This window comes from Mytilus californianus, unplaced genomic scaffold (genome assembly GCF_021869535.1).
Source record: "Mytilus californianus isolate M0D057914Y unplaced genomic scaffold, xbMytCali1.0.p SCAF_8, whole genome shotgun sequence".
NCBI classification, from domain to species: domain Eukaryota; kingdom Metazoa; phylum Mollusca; class Bivalvia; order Mytilida; family Mytilidae; genus Mytilus; species Mytilus californianus.
In genome coordinates this window covers 35,024,525-35,040,027 of record NW_026262734.1, presented here as the reverse complement: position 1 = coordinate 35,040,027, position 15,503 = coordinate 35,024,525, and the positions used below count along the sequence as shown (strand labels likewise).

At 31.1% G+C, this 15,503-nt stretch overlaps 1 long non-coding RNA gene across 1 annotated transcript; it reads right to left on the bottom strand.

Annotated features, from left to right (window-relative positions):
* Positions 1-12,439: 12,439 nt before the first annotated feature.
* Positions 12,440-14,661, bottom strand: LOC127712692 (uncharacterized). The gene is made up of 2 exons (XR_007987246.1): positions 14,579-14,661; positions 12,440-12,720 (listed from the first exon to the last, which is right to left on the bottom strand). It is a non-coding gene; the product is annotated as an uncharacterized LOC127712692 (long non-coding RNA).
* Positions 14,662-15,503: the final 842 nt, after the last annotated feature.

Genomic DNA, 15,503 nt, shown 5'->3' with positions numbered 1-15,503 from the left:
TGACTATTTCAACAACTATTGGAATGATATTACAAAACAGTTTGAGTCAAAGTGTAGTAATGAACAAACTATCAATTAAATTAGGACCTCAAAAGACTGATAATATTTTGTTCAAAATAACTAATTGCGCGGGATTGTCATGATCCAACGAAAATGATACGAATACGCTATGTTCAGTTTTTAGATGCATGGAGCAACATTTGGCGTAGACTTATTTGTTTTAAACTACATAACTAGCATGACTATTTATAAAAAATACCAGTTTAATGTGCCCAATGTAAATATGCACGAAGTTGTGACTTCAAATCGTTTATTATATCGAATATTCAGATTATATTTCCAATCTCGAACAGTATGATGGTGACCCTGTGTTTAATGTAGTTTTATTATTCATATGTCCAAAACTGGTAAGATCAGTTGTAAAACTAGTTATAAATCTTGTTAGTTCGGATTCAGATATATGGGTTATGCTTTTTTGTATGATGTTTTTGATTTTAGTTCATCTATATGTTTTGGAGTTTAGTGTGACTGCCATTTTTACTGAACTAGTACACATTTATGTTTAGGGGCTAGCTGAAGCACGCCTCTTGATGCAGGATTTTCTCGCTGTGTTGAAGACCCATTGTTGGCCTGTGGCTGTTTTCTGCTCTTTGGTCGGGTTGTTGTCTCTTTGACACATTCCCCATTTTCATTCTCAATTTTATATATGTAAGTGAAATCCTTTGACGGTTTAAAGGGTTATGTTCCATTATACTATGTAAAGATATTCTTGAGCTGTCAGTTCATCGAAGTTCTCACAGTAACTACAACATACAGTTAAAACCGTTAATTGTCATATTTATGAATATGGATCGTATAAAGTTAAAGTTCATTCATATACAATGACGCGTTGGACAATTTGCATGAAAATGTCAATTTTTATACTGTATATTATATTATATTATCATGTTATAATACCGGTAAATTGTTTGTAAGAGAAAATAACAAATTAATGTGCGCAACCAACTACCCGTAAACGGTGATAAATTTTATTCAACAATAAATTCCGAAAAAAAATTAATATTTTTTAACGATGAACATTTTTTTGTGTACTTCTTTGATTAACAACAGCGAAAATTATATGAAATGTATTCTGTTGAATACTTTCAATTTGAATATCAATCACTTTGTTTACATACAGTAACATATGTACATGTATCTTCTCTTAGAAAATAAGCTGTTGTTCTGCTTATTTATTTATGAAATAAATACAAAAAAAGTTGTCAATTTGGTCAAAATTGCGGTTTTGGATATCTTCTGGAGTATATAAGTATGTGATCTGTTTCGAAATAAGCCAAAATAATGAAAACCATGAAGTCAAATATCGTCATGTTACATTTTGTGTCCAAATATCGTCCTTTATTTCAAAAGCGCTCCCCACAAATTCTGGATCCACTCCTGATTTTGAGGAGAAAATAGTATCACTACATACCTTTATTTTTTTATGAAAACCTTGTTTTTACATGCATTGTACAGGAATTTCGAGAATTACTGTTTCGATTTGGCATCATCATTATCATTATGATAATTAGCATAATTATTATAATTATTATCATTATAACCTTTATCATTATTATTCATTGTAATTATTTAAAAAAAAAATCAGAACTTAATTAGAAGATATAATATGTTTAGAACTTACCATCATGAATCAGAAATACAGCAACGACACATATAATAAGGAATTCAGGTAAACATAGGTTTCTATTTAAACGAAATTGTATAAAACTGGTAAGATTTGTTAAAGATATAAAATTACTTCATGTTGAAGTTTAAGTATGCCAGTCTACGTGCAATCAACTTTAAAATTGTTAAAAGTTAATAGTTCATGCATATTTTAGACGAGACCAAATTAGCAGAGGACATATAAAATTGAGAATGGAAATGGGGAATGTGTCAAAGAGACAAGAACCCGACCATAGAGCAGACAACAGCCGAAGGCCACAATGGGTCTTCAATGCAGCGAGAAACTCCCGCACCCGGAGGCGTCCTTCAGCTGGCCCCTAAACAAATATGTATACTAGTTCAGTGATAATGGACGTCATACCTAACTCAAAATTATACACAAGAAACTAAAATTAAAAATGATACAAGACTAACAAAGGCCAGAGGCTCCTGACTTGGGACAGGCGCAAAGATGCGGCGTGGTTAAACATGTTTTTTGAAATCTCAACCCTCCCCCTATACCTCTAGCCAATGTAGAAAAACAAACGTACAACAGTTCGCACAGTAAAACTCAGTTAAAGAGAAGTCCGAGTCCGATGTCAGAATAGGAAACAAAAGAAAATAAACAAAATGACAATAATATGTTGGATAAAGACCGAATTTTGTCTTGCTACCGGCCACCTTACGACCTCTCAAAGAGTTGTTGCATGGTTCACTTGACGGCATGATGCTTAGGGATTCCCATTAAACGAGGTATTGGATTTAATGTTTCCATTCCAACGTACATGGCTGCCTATTAATACATTCCAAACAACCAAACGGACTCCACACTTTAGCATTGGTTTATTTTGGAATAGGAGAATGACCATATTACTAAATATCTCTATCAAATTTTACTGTGAGCGTTTGATATAAAGTGAGGAAAATAGTCGTACATCCTAATGTGTTAATTGGTATATATAAAGGAAATATCTAGATAATAAAGGAGAAATAATAAATTGTCGAAAAACAGACAACCATAACCAAAAAAAATTAAAAAATGAAAAGACAATTGCAACCAACGGTCAAAAATATTAAACAAAAGAGATAGAACAACCCGCATAAGCAAATGGGATACACTCAGTACTCCGAAAATTGAAGCAGTTTCTGTTTCCATGATTTCTAGATAAATAATAATCAAAACATAACATTCAGTTTCAAGAAGAAATAATTTTTAGAAACAGAAATAAAATATTAATTCAACGGACCCCTTAAGCGCCATGTGAATATAAATATTTTCTTTTTTGAAAAATCGTGCGCTTGAGCTTGAATGTTGCGCACTAGTTTCAAAAATCGTGTACACGAGTTAAAAAGTCATGTGCATCATTTTGAAAATCGTGCGCATGAGTTTGAAAGTCGTGCACACCAGATTGAAAGTCGTGCAAATCAGTTGAAAGTCGATCGCACAAGTTGAAAGTCATACGCACCACTTCGTAATTCGTGGGAACAATTTTGAAAGTCGATTGCAACAGTTTTAAAATGTCGTGCACACGAGTTTAAAAGTCGTCCGCAAGAGTTTAAAAATTGAGCGCATGATTTTTCAAACTGATGCGCACCAGATTAGATCTCCAGCAAACTAGAATATTTATATTTACATGGCACTTAAGAAGCACCGTAAAAAACAGTGACGATGCAAGTGATGCGCTATATACGTTCCTAGTTAAAATAAAATAACATGTACTGCACAGCTTGCAATATATGATGAGTAATTACAATTCAATATTGATATGGTTTTCAATGGTTCTTGAACACACAAGAAACAGGTGTTAACGAACAAGTGATCTTGTCAAATGAAGCAGAAAACATGCTCACAAGATATTTTAGTTTTTGCTTCATGATAAGTAAATGTCGAGATTTCTGTCGATGAAATTCTTTTTCCTAATGATGTTACATTAGAGATGAAAGACTAAAATGTACTTTTGGCCACATTGGCTAGAGGTATAGGGGGAAGGTTGAGATCTCACAAAACGTGTTTAACCCCGCCGCATTTTTACGCCTCTCTCAAGTCATAAACCTTTGGCCTTTGTTAGTCTTGTATGTTTTTAAATTTTGGTTCATTTATATGTTTCTGAGTTTAGTGTGATAACCATTTTCGCTGAACTAGTATTCATTATTGTTTAGAGGCCAGCTGAATCCTGCCTCCGGGTGCGGGATTTCCTCGCTGTGTTGCAGACTCATTGGTGGCCTTGGTCTGTTTTCTGCTCTTTGATCGGGTTGTGGTCTCTTTTACACATTTTCCGTTTCCATTATCATTTTTTTTTAATTTGTGTTGAGATTTCTGTCAATAGTTGTTTAAAGATATTCCATATATGTTTGCTGTGTTTTGTAAATTATATCGTAGCTTTTGTTGAAACCCCCGGCAATAACCTAAATAAACGAAAGAAGAAAACTATACCTGGGAATTTTTTTTTCAAGCCCACTGTGGATTAATAATTGTATAAAAAAGAGAATAAACCTGTATTTTATAAAATCTGGTTCAATAAAAGCATATTTTTCATAAATGACATTCTACCAGATGCTGGAAAAGGTCTCAGTTTGGAACAGTTAGAAGCAAAAACTGACAGAAATGTTATGAAATATAACAGCATAAATTCTGCTGTAAAAAATGAAAGAAAGCGCTATGTTTTGATAATTATAAACTAACCACTCTGTTTTTTTTTACCTTATTTGCCAAGATGTTTTTTGAAAAGCTCAAGAGAAACTAAAGACATGTATTCACTATTAATTAGAAATAATATAGTTTCAACGGATCAGAAAAAAATGGAATCAAATTTTAAAGTCAGATGAAAATAAATACAGATTAATTTTCAAATCATCTTTTATAGTCACAAAAAGAAAACCAAAACTGCAGTGGTTACAATATAGAATAAACCAGCATACAATTGTGAATGGAAAAAGTAAAATCACAAAAATACTGAACTCCGAGGAAAATTCAAAAAGGAAAGTTCCCAATCAAATGGCAAAATCAAAAAAACAAACACATCAAACGAATGGATAACAACTGTCATATTCCTGACTTGGTACAGGCATTTTCTTATGTAGAAAATGGTGGATTGAACCTGGTTTTATAGCTAGCTAAACCTCTCACTTGTATGACAGTCACATCAAATTCCATTATATTGACAACGATGTGTGAACAAAACAAACAGACACAATAGGTAAAAATGTCAAAAATAGGGGTACAGCAGTCAATATTGTGTTATCATCTTAATCACTATAAAAACAAACAAATGTAACGAAGAAGCACAAAAAGGCATACATCAAATTTAAAATCCACATTTTGCTTATATTATACGATTTTATTTATCTATGTAAAATCCACCCATAAAGGATGGAAGGTTTTAAGTACTGGCGTAAAATCGCGCGTTTGAAATTCGCACAGGTAGACATAAAATTATTTTGTCGTTCAAAGTATTAGGTCCGGGTACACAGTTATCGTCCTTTGATTTTCGTTGTCCACAAATATAGTCCCTAGTGTGGACAGTGTGTTACTTGTCGATTTTTTTTATACCCCTTCCGAATTTATTTCTCCATGTTTTATGACTCAAATAGTAAGTAGGGGGGTGAAATGACACTGTAAAAAAATTTGGGTCATGAATTTTAAAGTAAAGTAGTGATTTGGTCCAGCGGAAAAATGTTAAAAATTAGCACTTCCGAGGCTGTCAAAAGATTTGAAGACCCCCTTAGCATGAAATTGTCCATATTTTGAGTTAGAGCCGATGAAGTTTTCTATAATTTTGATATAATTTGTCCCAAAAGTAGTACAACACACTGTAAAAATATTATTGAGAAAGCGCAGGTGGGATTTTTTTAATTTTCATTTATTGTCTAAAAGAAATGCACTACGAAATAACTGTGTACTCGGACCTAAGAGGTGAAATCTGGAAATATAGAATCTGTACTTTGGCAACTTCCCTGAATGATTTGATGGTATCAATTTATCAAATAGCATAAAACTAAAGGATTTAAACTTTTATTTGATAGAATTTCTGCAAAAATGACCAATTTTGGCATTTTATGGTCAAAATAAGCATTTCATAGCTTTTTCAATTTTGATGCATAAGTGGCATTCTGACTTTCTATCTGACAGGTTTTTATGTGTCAATATTTGTGTTTCTATGCTTCAATCCAGTTGTATTACTCATTTGTGAACTCTGAATCTACAGAAAAGAAGATTATCTCAGACAATATGTGCAAAATGTGTTGTATATATGGTCCTCGTCTAACGCCCTGTTTGGATCAAGTTAAATGTGAGGAGCTTGGAACATAAAAATTGAAGTCCATTATAAAGACCTCACTAAATTTGTATAAAAAGCACTTAACAATGTCTTTTGTGCCTGTTTTATGTCACATAATATCTTTCTTTTCTTCTGTAGGATAGCAAGTGGTTCAAATATAAGCCTGTTGAGACTAAAATTGCATGCATGTTTTTCACTAAAAAGTGAAAAATCTTTGTATCCGACCATACTGTCTGCAAAAAAAGTTGAATGCAAGAGTCTTTTTGTGCTCAGATTTATTGTATCATGTCACCTGAGTATAGAAATGATAGAAAAGACACAAAATTTTATTTCATATAGCTTCAATATGCATTTTTAAATGTAAATATGTGATACGGCCTAAATTGACCCTAAATTATTTTCAGTCTTACTTGGCCTAAGACCCTTTTAAACTAATGTGATATGTTATTTGTAAGTTTTCTTTCCATTTAAAGTACATTAAATACATATGTAAGGATTATTTATAACCAAAAAGCTTTACAAATTTAAAATTGCTGGAAAATATTACATCTTCATGTAAGGCCCCCCTTCATTGGAAAACCTCCATTTTTAGCCACAGGCTCATATAAATTTGACTTTTTAATAATTATAATAAGTCTGATAAATCAAATGAGTACTCTATTGCTTTTAATACATAATATATTATATATTAAGGCATTTCAAAAGTATTTTTTTGCAATATTTTAATTTTTTAAGCCCCAAATTTGATCTTCAATGCATGTATGATTAGAATGTAACACAATATAAATTGTGCTATAATCTTCTTTTATTTAGGTATGGGGTTTCATTCAACTGTGATAAATCTAAAACAAAAGTTACTCAAAATCAGATGGAAACATTAATTTTTATTCATTGAATCAGAGTATCTGTGTACACCAGATAACCATGGATAAGGTTCTTTTTTACGTAACAATAAACCATTTCTAGTTTCTCTGCATATGAGTTATTATAGAATGAGACATATCACTAGATTTCTAATTTTTATGATTAACTCGATGGTGGCTACTTTTAAGTAAAGTAATTGTATAATCGTTCCGGAATATCTGAGTTCACCACGGTGTTAAGTTTGTTTGGGTCAACCTGCAGATTAAGTGTAGTGTTTTGGGGGATTTATTTGACTCTTCTTCTTTTTAAGCCATGGCGCTGTATACTTATAAATGTATACTGTCCCTTAGGTATCTTCTATATATCTAGTATTACAAAATGCAGAAATACGGTGACCTTTGATTGTTTGAATACACGTCATTTGGACTCTGTTGTATAGTTGTCTCATTGGCAATCATACCAAATCAGCAATTTCGTTGCTTTTAATTTTGTCAAGAGGATATTGGGATTATGTGTCATGAATTCGAATACATTTTCCCTTTCTTTATTTCCTTTGTACACCTGTTTGATATATAATGCCTTGTTAAAGGTTGTTAATGTCCTTTTTCAAAATGAGGAAAGTATATAATATATTCATTTTTTAAAGTTCGTAAATTTTTATGTCTCAAGATAACTAGATGCATTTTGTTTTGATAAGGATGCCATATTATGTGAAATTACCTTCATCCCCAATTCAATAAACACTGAGAATAAACATTTCAATTCATTTTTTATTTTTTCAGTATGAGAGGATTTAACCTTTCCTTGGGTATCCACATGTTCCTGAAAAGAGACAAAAACACATATATTGAAGATCAGTGTACTGGAAACTCTAGGTCTGTTTTTTCCTCAAATATTTAAATATCCGTTTGAAAACGATTTATTTTGTAAACCATACTCAACCAATCAAATTATATTTAAAACCCGTTCTGTACTTTAAAAGTTCACTAGCAAACCACTATTTTGCATGTTCAATCCATAACGAATTGTTTAAGGAATGATCCTATCTAACCTTTAAGATATCATGAATCCATGTGCCGACATTTTTTAAGACAGAAACAAATATTTATAAAAAAAAAAAAAAGACAAAAAAAAAAAAACAACAACAAATAAATGCATTTTCGACTATTTTAAGTATTAGCTTATTTGAATTTTTCAAAATACATGCTCTCTTTTAGCTATCATAAACTGACTCATGAAAATTACCACTGCTTTAAATGAACGCTAAATACACTTATTGCAATAAACGTACATTTGTAGCAGGATTTCATCTATCAAAAATAAGAAGAGAAAAGGAAAAGAAAAGAAAAGCAAATTTAAAAAAGTCACTGCTGAGGTTAAGCTGTAGATTTTACCAGTTTCTCCAAGAGGAATATCTATAAATCCACTTCCAATACATGTTAGATGTGTCTGGCAGGGACAGCTAACGAAAAATAAGGAATATTTTTAATGAAATTGTCTATAATAAGGAGATCAAAGGGACGTCTGTTATAAGGAACAAATATACGTGGACATCAGTACTATCCAGTTTAAACACAAGATTCAATTGATACACAGGTAATTTAAATCTTTAAATCACGTTTGTGTTTTGACACAATACCCGTATTTAAAGTCTAATTTGTCAACCTCAGTGTCGAGTATATACCATTTCGTAATACTTCTATTACACTAAATACGAAACAAAAAAGAGAAAGAGAAAGATACCAAAAAAACCAGTCTAGAAAATAAAACTTTACACAATGATGTGGGAATAACTACCGACTCAAACTCATCAGTGTGTAAGTAAACAAACGCTAAATTACATCGTATTAAATGATAATGCGAGCATGCTCATTTACTAGCTCATACATCATTGATACTTTCTTACACTTTGATATCTGTGTAGATTATAAGATGTCAACTTTCTCGGTGTTGATAAAGATATTGTATATATTTCAAATAAAAATACGTACACATTATGAATATCCAAACGATACACTTTTTGCATGAACATTTCGATTTGCCAACATTATATTCAGGTTATTGGTGGAACGCAAATATGGCATGGGAGGGCAAATGTAACAGGAAAACGCTTGTTCAAGTATGAAATGTAAAATGCATATCAATATTTCAGTGTCTATGAAAGGTAAGATAATCACAAGTGATATAAGAATATCAATGTGTATTAAAAAAAACTGCGGTGGTTACTTTTACCGGTTCACTTGGTAATTTTAGTCACTCTGTTTTCTTTATATTTCTAAAATGGATATCATTGCCAGTATAACACTGTGTGTTAACTATGAAAACATGATAATGATTAACTTACCAGTATCAAGGATAAATAAAGCTACGACAAAAATAATGAAAGTTGACAGCACGTTTCTCATTTTCCTAAAATATGTACAGTATGAAAGAGTCGCAATGGAAATTTATAAAAAGCATACTGCTGCAACAGGTGTAAAAAGCAATTCATATTGGTAAATCAGACGGTAACAAGTGGGGAATAAAGCATAAATAGTGCAATAATTTTACATGTGTATAGTTAAGGATTAACCAATATACATAAAAGTATTCGTAATCACCCATTGTTTAACGTGTTATCTTAATCCAGTTACATAACAGGTACAAGTACTTGTAGAATAAATGACGCCTCCCTTATAAAGCTTTTGGTTTATTTCGTTTCCTATCTTTTTACATTTATATAACAAGCGGGAAAAGGTAAAACTAACAATGTAATACTTCCCTTTAGTGATTTAAAAAAAGAATGAATTATTTCTATTACCTATTGACTTTACGAAAATGTCAGATAGCTTTTTCTCAGTTATAGCTTACCAACAGTCCGTTCATATAACTATAATGTGACAGTAGATGTTTTTGACAGGGGTTTATTTATTATCTTTGTATTAAAATAACATTTTTTAATAAATATGTTAAATTTACCTTAATTATCGAACGTGATGTTGTAATTGTGTTTGTCGTAACATATCTCTTTTGTTTCGATGTAATCTTTGTTTTAATCATGCGGGATTTCTCTTTTTTCCCTTTTTCGTTTCAATAGTAACAAATATATTCTTTAATAACTATGTATATAAGTCAATTCAAAGTTATCTACTGTCTTTAATTTCATCTCGAGTTTTAGAAATTTAGAAATTATGATTTTTGAAGAGATAGAACTTAATAGAATTGAGAATGGAAACAAGAATGTGTCAAATAAACTTATCATAGATACCAGAATTAAAATTTTGTACGCCAGACGCGGGTTTCATCTACAAAAGACTCATCAGTGACGCTCAAATCAAAAAGTCTAATAGGAAAAAAAAAAAAAAGAGACAACAAATAGACCAAAGGAAACAGACATATATATAAGTCATATTATGTCTGATCGAAATCTTTATATAGTTCAAAATGAAAATAATGTAATAGTGAAATGTAGTTTACTAGACAAAAAAATTTAACAATATACAAGCATTCTGATCTGAAAAAATATTGTTAAAAGTGTACCATGCTAGTTTATAATGGAGGTGTTTCGTGTTGGTGTCTCTTGTAAGTTTAGTAAATTTGAAGCAAAATAAATGAATAGATAGATAAAAGTGGCCAAAATAATTACCAGATAAACTAGATAGGTTGATTGCTAGTGTGACCGATAATGATCATTCCAGAAACAAGTTTCCATGACAAAAAGTTCCTTGAAAGTAATGTTTAAGGTCGTGCATGACAAGGGAATATTTATATAAAAAATGATAGTCAAGGGTACTGACTTTCAGAATGTTACGCCATTAGGGCTTTCAGGCACATGTACGGCCATAACTCTAGAAAAGCTAAAAATGTATAAGGTTTTACCTTCTGTCAAATAGACATAAAAGTGCGATATCGATTTAATGTGAGCACATCACTTGTTTCTGGAATGATCATTATCGGTAACGCTAGCGATCAACATATTTCGAAATAAAAATTGTAGAGCTCATTCAGATATATTGTCATTAATGTATTTTTCTACTATTTATCATATATAGAATGCGATAAAAGAACAACTTAATTATCATTTAATGATAGAAAAAAAAACGCATGTTGTGAATTCGTATTTCATATGTTTGTATTAAAGATATCACCTCTTTTTCAATTTCAATAAAAATGACCGTCATGAAAGCACACGAAAAAGTAGATCATAAAACAATTCCAACAAATAATCAAGAATTACCAAAGTTGTATGCACAATACTTGAACGGTAATTAATCACCATATTATACTATAAATATAATTATTTCTTAAACAAAAGCTTTTGTTTACTCAATAGGCTTTGAGCTTGATATTGCAGTCTGTTATTGTTGTGCATATAACATTTACTTATATTTACTATGAAATGTAAGATATATGACTGTGAAGCAGATTACGATCGGTGTAAGTCTATTAGGTATATGTATGACACGGCATAGCCCTCATATTCATACTCCAGTGGTTTTTTGTTTGTTTTTCAATATGAACTTCATCAATTAAATACTTGGAATTCAGAATAAGGAGTATATATTTTAAACTTTGCACGTCGAATAAACATCTATTCTATTACATCAGTACATTTTTTTCTTACTTATTTAAAATGCATATCAATGGGTGTCGATGACATTATAGAGTAGATGGTACTATATTATTAGTAAAGTTTTCCAGTTGCAGGTAAGACTAAATAAAAAGGGGAACGTTATGAAACAATTATTTTATAAAATTAAATTGGATTTTCTCTCAAATGATACTGACAAGAATCCCTAATACTGCCTTTTTTTATGACATTCAATAGACATACATTTGATTGTCAAACTTTTTACAGTTTTGTGCTTATCGTGAAACATTCTTAATCTATAAGACGTTTTAAACCAGATTAATGATGCCTGTCGAAATACTAGTTTCCATAAACTACACATTTTTTTTTCTATTTGTGCCGGATTAATTTGCGGAGATGTGAATAAGAGATTTGAGCGAATTTAAAATGATTATATGAAGTAGTAATATATCCCAATCTTAATCATTGAATTATCTTTTCAATTGAAAAAATAAATATATTTGAAGTCTTTCACATTTGTAAACTGCAATTTATATAACGGTTTGCCAAAATATCATTAATGGTAATAAGGTTAGTACACCGGATGTGCATTTCGACAATTTATGTCTGTACAGTGATTGTCGAGACCAAACCATCAGACAAACGTTGGTAGATCTAGACCGAAAAGGACCAAAAGTAAAAATCCGGTCAATAATTGAGTTATACATGAGGGGAATACATTCCTTAATGCAAAACGATTATCAAAATTTTATAACAGAAAATTTAGATAAATATCCGTATTTTAGCCAACACCTAAGTTCTGGCTACTGGGTTGGTGATACCATCGGGGGACTAAAACTTAACCAGCAGAGGTAAAGATCTAATGGTTCCAATTTTTATGCACCAGACGTGTATTTTAACTACCAATATAATATAGTGATGCTCGAGGCCAAGATATTGGAATAAAAGTCCAAAACATAATACAAACGTTGCAAGAGCTGAATAATGGAACCAGAGCTAAGTACACATAAAAATGATAGAAATATAAAAAGATGAAATATTCATTTATTGCAAGGTAATTCTACAACTTTCTCTTTCGTATCATCATTGTTGATGTCTGAAGCGTGTCATGTGATTTCCTCCAGTAGTACCAAGATATCCCTTGTGCTCCCTTTCCTTTAAACAGACCATTAAGGTGAGAAATAACACAGGAACCAAACCACCAACCTCCTGTATATGTGGCTGCACAGTTTTGACTTCCAATCGTGTCATTGTCATTATCCGTTGTACTGAACCTTATGTTATTATGATAGGTCAAGTTGTCACCTAAAAATAATCAAAATGTCGAGCAAACTTCACACCAAATTTAGTCAATGACATTAATCTCATTACATTTTAAACATATGTCTTACATGAAAATAAATCATAACATGAAATATTTAACGTTCACACAGTCACGTGTGTTTTATAGGAAAGTTCTAAGTAAAGATAAAAAAAAATGTTGAAATAAAAATGATATGGCAGTACCTATGTCTCTAAACGGTCTTAAATGATGTAGAGTGTATCACATAAATTAAATTCTAAACCGCCCATTTTAGATATGATATGAATGAATTCAAAAGAGACTAATGATGATCTTGAGGTTCAGGCTCCATTCATTTTAGTTAAAGTATTGATAATACTTTCATTAACTTCTAATTTTCAAGGGACTTCGGTGGCTGAGTGGTCTAAGAAGTCGAACTACTGTAACATTGAGGTTGTGAGTTTGAATCCGGCATTTATTAGAATGGTCAGTTTTCCTACCGAAGGTCGGTGGTTTTTTCCGGGCATTCCACGAAATAGCGCAATAGTGCTGAACGTGGCGTTAAACACCAATAAATCAATAAAACAATCAATCTAATTTTCAAACTCCTTAATATTAGATTTTGTTTAGAATATATACTTGATTATTGTAGGTACCATTTGTTATTTAAATATAAAAATCTAGCTATTCTCAAGTACCAGATTAGATAAGAGTGCAAATACCCATTGTTAAAGTTTGATATTGTGTGAAAATGTAAATTAAAATAAGCTTTATATTATGCGAAAACTAAGTTCTTTGCGACATTTAAAATGACAAACATATTGGATTTCAAAAACGTAATAAAGCGTCTTCCGGACTTCAAGTTATATCCTCAGTTTGTGTTTGTTACCTTGATGTGTCTCTTCTCAATCGATTTATAACATTTGAACATCAGTAAACAACTGTAGCCATAATTGTACAAAAGAATTGCATTTCTGCATCAATATTTGCTTATTTGCTTAAAAGTTTAGACCGATTGTTTTCGGCAATTCTACGATTCAAGGTGGTTGCAAAACCCTATAATATCTTTAATAAAACTATTTTCCTCTCAAACTACATACACACTTTTAAGGCCAAAGCAATACAGCTTCATATATATATAAAACTTCATTAATAGGAACACAGCAACAAACGAAAACATTGCATACACCCCTTTCCCGTTACATCATCGCACTTTAGCGTGCTATACTATCGCACTTTAGCGAGTAATACCATCGAACTTTAGCGTATACATTCGCACTTTAGCGTATACCACCGCACTTTAGCGCGACCATTGCACTTTAGAGTACCATCGCACTTTAGACTCCTACATATTTATAAAATATAAAGAAAAAAAAAAAGGAAAAAAAAGTTATATATCTTGTTAAATGGACCTGTATGCATTAAAATAAAACATAAAAAACTTATAATGAGGAAATATGAAAGATCTTTTTTTTTTTAATTATAATTTTGTGTTATACAAAATCTCCAATACCGATGTTCGTACAAAATTTCAATGATATACAATTATATGAAATGGTAAACATGTATTTAGTCTATGATGTACGAAATGGAATATGCATATGGTCCATAGGGTATGAAATGGTTTTGACCATGGGTACAAAATGGTAAATATTGGACACGAAATTGTTATTTTTGGTACGAAATGGCAGAGGTTCAAAGTGGTCAATGTACGAAATGATAAGCTAACGAAAAGAAGAAGGAAAAAAGTTAAACCGTCTGAAATATGATTGTCATATTTTAAATATTCCACATACATATGATTTTAGTTACTATGATATTGTAGAAAAAGCGGTATGCTCTGTTTCAATCTTTAGACAGCACTTGAAATAAACAAAATACCTGCGTTTCCACTGTAACCGCTGACTGTCAATTTGTATTCACTTGATGAGTCACCAATGGAAAAGTGTTTGTATTTAGCATATTGAGGTCTCTTAAATCAATACATGCACGCAGCGAAGAAGTCCCTCCTGATGTTAGACGATGTATCTTGTCGTTTCCTGATAATAAAGATACGTATATTAGTTAATTTAGAAAAAATAAATCGTCATTTTTTATATTCCTGTCTTTCATTTTTGATTATGTGCTTTGTATATATGCCATTTTGTTTTTCTTTGTTGACATATTTTTTGTTTTTATAGTGATTAAGATTATAACACAATGTTGACTGCTGTACCCCTATTTTTGACATTTTTACCCATAATGTCTGTTTGTTTTGTTCACACATTGTTGTCAATATTATAATGGAATTTTATGCGACTATCATACAAGTGAGAGGTTTAGTTACCTATAAAACCAGGTTTAATCCACCATTTTCTACAAAAGGAAAGGCCTTTGACAGATCAGGAATATGACAGTTGTTTTCCATTCGTTAGAGGTGTTTTAGCTTTTAATTTTACCATTTGATAAGGGACTTTCCGTTGTGAATTTTCCTTGAAGCTCGGTATTTTCGTTATTTTACTTTTTATGCATTTTTATTTTGTAAAGGCGGGAGAGGGGTCAAAATTTGATTTTAGAGTTAAGTTTTGGGGCATTGTATTTTTAGGAAGATTGGCAAAAACATTTTTCTTTATTTTGGCAAAATTTAGTTTTTTTTGTAATGTTTTAATTTTCTTATTAGTTTTTGCATTTCGTTTTTACTTTTAGCAGTTATATTTTACTTTTGGCATTTTATTTTTGGTGGAATTTTACACTACAATCATTTTTCTTTTATAACTGAGTCACCAAAACGTCTATTATTAATCTTAACCCTGTTGATTTACATTAA